Source organism: Ichthyophthirius multifiliis (assembly GCF_000220395.1).
Source record: "Ichthyophthirius multifiliis unplaced genomic scaffold scaff_1120509250080, whole genome shotgun sequence".
Lineage (NCBI taxonomy): Eukaryota > Ciliophora > Oligohymenophorea > Hymenostomatida > Ichthyophthirius > Ichthyophthirius multifiliis.
The window spans coordinates 40,919-47,954 of NW_004087089.1; the positions used below are offsets into that span (position 1 = coordinate 40,919).

A 7,036-nucleotide genomic window follows, 5' to 3' on the forward strand; every position below is an offset into this window, starting at 1 on the left:
AATTAATATTTATTTTTTTTATTTTGTAATATTTTATATTATATCGTTTTTTTTTTTATTAATTTCATTTAATTTTTTTTCCTTCTTTTTTATTTGTCTTATCAACATTATAATTTTACATCTTTTATTTTTTTATTTAAAGTTATTAATTTTACAGCTTTTTATTTTAGATTTAAATAAAAACATTAAATATATTTAATTTATATGTCATATATTATACCTTTTTATTGTTAAAAAATATTTTTATTCTTTAATTTATAAATTAAGTATTGCCCTTTTTTTTAAATTATGTACTGTTTTTAAATAAAATATTTTTAAATCAAAAAGAAAAATGGAAAAAAAATATTTAAAAAATATATATAAAAACCACAATTATTTAAAACAAAATAATTAAAATTGAAATAACTAAATAATAGCCAGGTAAATATTTAGGATAGGCAACTGATTTAGCAAAAAATGTTTAAGCTGGAGAGTTACCTTAAAATTTCGAATAAAATGTTTTTTTTTAAAAAAACTAAATATTATCATTTAAAAAAAAAAGATTTTATATGACGTACATTCACTTGATTTTAATCATAAATACTAAACAAATTAAAGAGTAAAACACTAAAAATAAAATAAATAAATAATTGTACAAAAAATACAAAAAGGAATTTAGGATAAAAAAATTTACATCTTTTTTTATAAAATATTTCTAATGTGTATAAAAAGAAACAGATATAAATAGTTTTCTTGAGAAATAATTTAATCTAAATATAGAAACTGTAGATTAATTTGAATATTTTAATCCTATAAAAATTATAATTTATTTGAAAGAATATGCTTACTTTGAGAATTTAGAAAATACTATAGATTATATTTATTATTATTCAAATTAAATTTGTTTTGATGGTTGTTCAGGATAGTCAGTCAAAAGATGCTTAGAATAAGTTTTAAATAGGATGAATAAAAAAAAATATTTAAATTGTATCAAAATTATCAATTGTGCAATTATTGATGATGGCCTCAAAAAAGTAATAGAAGATTGGCTTAATAAAGAAGTATTTATTATTAATTTTTATTAAAAATAAAAAAAAAATAAAAAATAGAAAACAGATATTATTGACGCTGAAAGTTAATTTTCAGATAATTCACCAATAAAAAATAAATTGTTATATTTAAAAAATTGTGAATATATAACTGAAAGCTTTTTAGATTTATTAAGAAAATAAATTGTAAGCTTTGAACATGGAAACTCTTTAGAAATTAATAAACAAAACTTTTTTTAAGATAAAAAGTATTTATTAGTTTTTGCAACATCAGATTTTTTTTAGTAATAATAAAAAATTAATTAATATATTTTTAATTCACAAAAAATTAAAAAAATAATTAAAGATCTTTAAAAAAATTTAAAATAAAAAATGCTATAGGAGAAATTTCATAAACCTAAGAAATTTTAAAAGAAATGCTTTTTTTTAGAAAAATTAAAAATTAAAAAAAAGATAAAACATAAATTAGCACTTTATAAAAATTAAGTTTTGATACAACTGTTTGTGAGTCTTTTGATTAACTTCCTTTAAATTATTTTTATTTTTCGAATATTAATACTATTTCTTATAAAAATAGGGATTCTACTAAAGAAAATAAAATTACATTTAAAAATATGGTCTTTTATTCTCTATCTAACTTAAGAAATCTAAAATTGAACGGATTTTACTTAGCTTGTCAATTTTTTAAAAATCTCCAATATATGGACTGTTTATCTAATTTGGAAATATTTAATATAAGAGACTGTGTTATCTAAAATACGACTTATTTATCTTGCTTTTTATAATAATCAAACCTTACTAAATTAAAATATCTTAACTTATCAAATACAGGTATTAATGACAATATTTGTTTCATATTAGGAGATTAAGATTAAATTTATTTTAAATTAGAAGGATTAGATATATCAAATAATAAATAAGTAAAAACAAATATAAATAAATATTTATATAATAATTTTTTAAAAATAAATATTTATATATTTAATTTTTTTTAAATAGATTACTTTAAATGGAATAAAATTTATTTTTTTTATTGATACTTTAAAACAAATAAATTTCTATAATTGTAGTGAAATAGATATTTCTTTAACCCCTTATATCGTCGAATTTTTTAAAAGGAAAGCTCCTGCAAACTATGAAAAAGATCGACTTATGAAATTACCCGTCGAAGACTTACTTAAAGATAATTAAAAGCAACATTTTATTTCACATTTAGATTTGAAAGGATTTAAAGGTGTAGATAGTGGTTTTATAAAAGAATTAATAAGAAATTAAATATTAAATAATATTTCATATTTAAATTTAAGCTCTACAAATGTAAACAGTAACATAATTTAGTTGATAGGTGAAATATGTTAATAGTAATAAAAGTTATTAAAAGTTATATCTCAAGAAAGTTATTAAAAATATAAAAACAATTACATTTGTTAGACCCTTCAATATTTAGCTTTAAGGGAATGTTCTTTAATAACTGATCAGGCTTTTGAATAATTGTTTTCTGGTAATATTAATATATTTCCTTAAATTCCTAATTTGCATTATTTGAATTTGGGTTCTACTTAAATAAAAGACACTATAAATAATTTATTGAATAATTTGAATAATAAGTTTCCGAAATTATTGAAAATCTCATTTAAAAATTGTAAAAAAATAAATTTTAATTTCAATGGAAATAAAATAAGTGGGCTTGTAAAATTCGATTTAAGTTATACAAATTTTAGCAATAATGATGCCAAATAAATAAATATGAAAGTGTATGAAATGGTTAATTTATAAAAGTTGAATTTATAAAATTGTTTTTAATTTGGTTTGGAAGGACTTTATTAGATTTTTGGGATTGAATATGTACCAGAAAAAGAACAACAAATCGAACTTTTATAAAAATATGAAAATTTTAATAAAGCGAGTGATATTATTCAATATGAATAATATGTGGACTAAATGATAGAATAATAAAGTTAAGAAAAAAAATAAAATAATATTAACGCATTATAAAAAAACTAAGAATTATAAATTATTATTCCTTAAGAAAAAAAAATAAATATAAGCAAAACTAATCAGACTTTAGATATTATAAATATTTTGAATTGCTGTTCCAATTCTGTTAATGATACTTTGATACTCCATATTTTTACTTATTATCAAATTATTATCTAAAAGTTGCATTTGATTGATTTATCTAATTTAAGTTAATTGACTTAGCAATGTACTAAATTTTTTGTTGATATTGCAAAGGATAATTTGGAAGTTTTGAATATTAATAATAATAGGATTTCTTCTGCTTTTTTAATTAATTTTTTTGATACTATTATTAAATAGAAATAAGTTATTAAAGATTTATTAACTATCAAATGTGACTAAAATATTTTTATTGACTCTACTTTCCTTGAAGTTTTTGTAAGATTTTTATTTTAATTTTATTGATTATTATATAATTATTTTATATAAATTTATTTTAATAAAAATTTCTAATATTATTTAATTTTAAAATAAAGGATGACAAATAAATAGAGGAAATTTTCAAGAATAAGTTCAAAAGATTTAAAATAGAATTAATGATAAAATAAGTATAAAAAAACATTAGAAATAATGACCTTAAGTTTTTTAATTAATTCAAAGCAATAACAGAATCTTAGATAAATAATTTATCATATAATATACATACTTTGAGCTTTGAAAATAACTTGTTTATAGGAAAAGTAGGTTTCTAATCTTTATTAAAGTCTAACCTGTTTAAATACGTTTAAAAATTTAATGTTAGAAAATCACAGTTTGGGGATACTGAAATATAGACTATGGTACAAAAAAATCAAAAATATCCTCAATTATAACAAATATTAATGTTAGGATGTGTTAATGTAACTAAAAAAGGTCTTTTGTAGATTTGTTAATCTTAAAACTTTAGTGAGCATTTCGATATTGGATGCATTTGTGAAATAAAAAAATTATTAAGTATAGAGATTATTTAAGCTATAGGATAATCAAAATACGTTTAAAATATAGTTTATTTGGATTTATCTGAAAATGCGTGTAGTAGTATTAGAAGAGGTATATAGGCTATATGTTTTAAGGATTAATAAGTAAATTTAAAATTGAAAATTTTAAGTGTGGAATAAACTTCATTTTCAGATTAAGATTTATAAATAGTTTCTGTTTCTGAGTAAATGTAAAATCTTTAAAGAATTTATTTAAAAGGATGTGCTAATATTACTTAAAAAGGATTAGGTTATCTTGTAGATTCTAATATTTTGGAATAATTGGATCTTTTTCCGATTTTTGTTGAAAATTATAACCTCATTAATAATAGAGTACTTGATACTTTAAAATATTCTAATAGAATTTCTAATTTAAATGTATTTATAATTATATTTATATATTATTTTTATTTATTTTATAAGGAACTTATACTTTCAGATTCTTATACAGAAGATAAAGATATATTGAATATTGTTTAGGAAGTTTTATCTGAAAATATGAAATTACATTTGTTAGATTTGAGGTAGGCAGCACTTATTAGTAAATAAGGTCTTTCTTATATTTTTGAATTAGTTAAATGGGAAGAAGCAAAATAATAAAAGTTAGGTTTTAAAGCTATTTTATTAGATGAAAGAGTATTTTATTTTATTATTAATATTTATTAAATTATAAAATAAATATTAGAGATAAACTTAAATGAAAATTCAAGATAATTATGATACTATTGTTAATTCGATTATTGCAAGTAAATACCATTTTTAATTTTTTTAAATATATTTAAAAAATAAAAATATTTTATTAAAAAAATAAACAAATAACAAAATCTATTTTTTAAAAAATTAATAGATTATCCTGAATCTTAATACTAATATAAAGTAATTAATAAAGCCACAGAAATTCAAAAATTAAAAAAATATCCAAAATAATTCTAAACAAAAGTAACAATAGAAGACTTTGTTGAATAAGGAAAAATCTTAAAAAACCTATATTAACATACACTATCATTTTTCGGAGTAAAATAATAAGCAGTAAAGGAATATTTTTAGAACACAAAAAACCATTTTCAGAATTTATTTTTAACTATAAAAAAACTTCCCAATTTCAAATATGATTACTTCATATATTAATACAGAAAGGACATAGAAAACAACTTCTTAGATTCTTTATCTCTAATAGATTAAATTTGGATTTTGTTTTCAGTAGAGGGCGCAACTATATAAGAATTACTGAAAAAATACTTAGATGAAGACAAAGATAGCTTAGATAATTTTTTAAATTCAAAAAAAGATGTAAAAAAAGTAAGTGATATAAAAGTTGTGGAATAATCAAAGAAAGCACTAAACAAGGAAATACCAGATACAAATAAAACTTTAGATCCAAACAAACCTGTTGAAAACCCAAAAGTAGGAGAAAAATCAACTGAAAGTGCATACGTTTAGTTTTATAAAATTTTTCCTTCATATAATAATTAATTGCTCTATTTAGACTTTTCGGGAAATATGAATATTAGTGATTATTCTGTTTGTAGGTTTTTTTTGAGTTGTTAGATGCTTAAGAGTGTTAAACATATTAATATTTCTGAGACTTTACTTTCCGAGTAAGTTATATTAGCAATTTGTATTTGTACTCATTTTTTAGATAACTTGTAGCTGATTTATTTTGATGAATGTCCAAATTTAGAGATTAGTGTGTGTCTTTAATATTTATTGATTTAAGATTTCATTAAATTCGATTATAAGGCAATGCTTAACTATTATAGATAGTATATTAATGTACCTGTTTTATAATTACTTAATTAAAAGAAGGAAAAAAAAGTAATAGAATTATATATAATAAAAAAATTATATTATATAAATAAATATACCTCCTATTAAAATTTATATAAAAATATTAGTTAAACAGGTTAATAAATTTAGAAAATTCTAATATATAATTTGAATTAAATATATAAAATGATTAATTTTCGAAGATTTTCGAAGAATCTTATTTTGTAAATTTAAATAATACAAATATAGATTGCAATTTTCTTGATTTTTTCTTCAAAGAACCAAAAAAGTTGAAATTTTTGTGGATGGAATAAACAAATAATTTATTAGATAATCAATTTAAAGATTCTTAATTTTTCAAAGATATGATCAATTTTAAAGACTTCGAAATAATGGAAATGATGTATTCTAAAAGAAATGGAGTTATGTAAAGTTTGGATAAATTGATAAGATTAATGTTCGATTAAAAACCTGATTTTTTTTTTGAAAAAAGTTACTTTCAGATAGATGCCTTCCCATGGATTCCAGGAGAAACACAAGCTAAACTTATAGAATAACTATAGAATTTATATAAACAGGGAGATAAATAAATTTTTATTTCTTTAAGTTTTAATAAGCCTTAGTTAAGTAATATTTAATAAACGTTGGAATAAATATTTTAAATGCCTAGCAAGAAAATTTTTATAACAATTAATTAAATCGATTAAGAATATGTTAAATTGAATTTTATTGACTAATTTAGTGATTTCAAAAAGAAAAGTAATGATTATTCATATTATATTAATATTTTACCTGATGTTAACATTTTGAGGCACTTAAAATATAATTATGAATCTAATAATGAAGAAGGATTAAAATAAATTGATTTGTTGAATAAAATTAATGATATTTTTGTATATTTTAATTTAAAAATTTTGAATTTAAGTTCGTCGAATATTACAGGAAATACGTTCGATTATTTATGTGAAAAAATAAATAATTGCTAACATATTTATTATATTTAACTTGAAAATTTAAAATCTATAGGGGATTAATAAATACTAGTAATAATTTATATATTTTTAATTTTTTTTTATATGAAAAAATAGAAACTTTGTGAAATAAAGACATAAATAGTTAAATTAAATATAAAAAATACTAATGTCACATATAAAAGTTTATGTCATATTTTATAATAATCACCTTTTAGTAAAGCATTTTAAATAGAGGATTTATTTAATTAATATACTCAAATGAATAATTTCATAGAAGATAGAGTTATTTATG

The 7,036-nt window shown here is 18.6% G+C and overlaps 5 annotated features.

Moving 5' to 3' along the window:
- The first annotated feature begins 335 nt into the window (after nucleotides 1-335).
- Nucleotides 336-396: a microsatellite.
- A 1,563-nt stretch (nucleotides 397-1,959) lies between these two features.
- Nucleotides 1,960-2,006: a microsatellite.
- Nucleotides 1,963-2,019: a microsatellite.
- Nucleotides 2,020-3,455: 1,436 nt separating this feature from the next.
- Nucleotides 3,456-3,491: a microsatellite.
- A 2,334-nt stretch (nucleotides 3,492-5,825) lies between these two features.
- Nucleotides 5,826-5,864: a microsatellite.
- The last annotated feature ends 1,172 nt before the right edge of the window (nucleotides 5,865-7,036 follow it).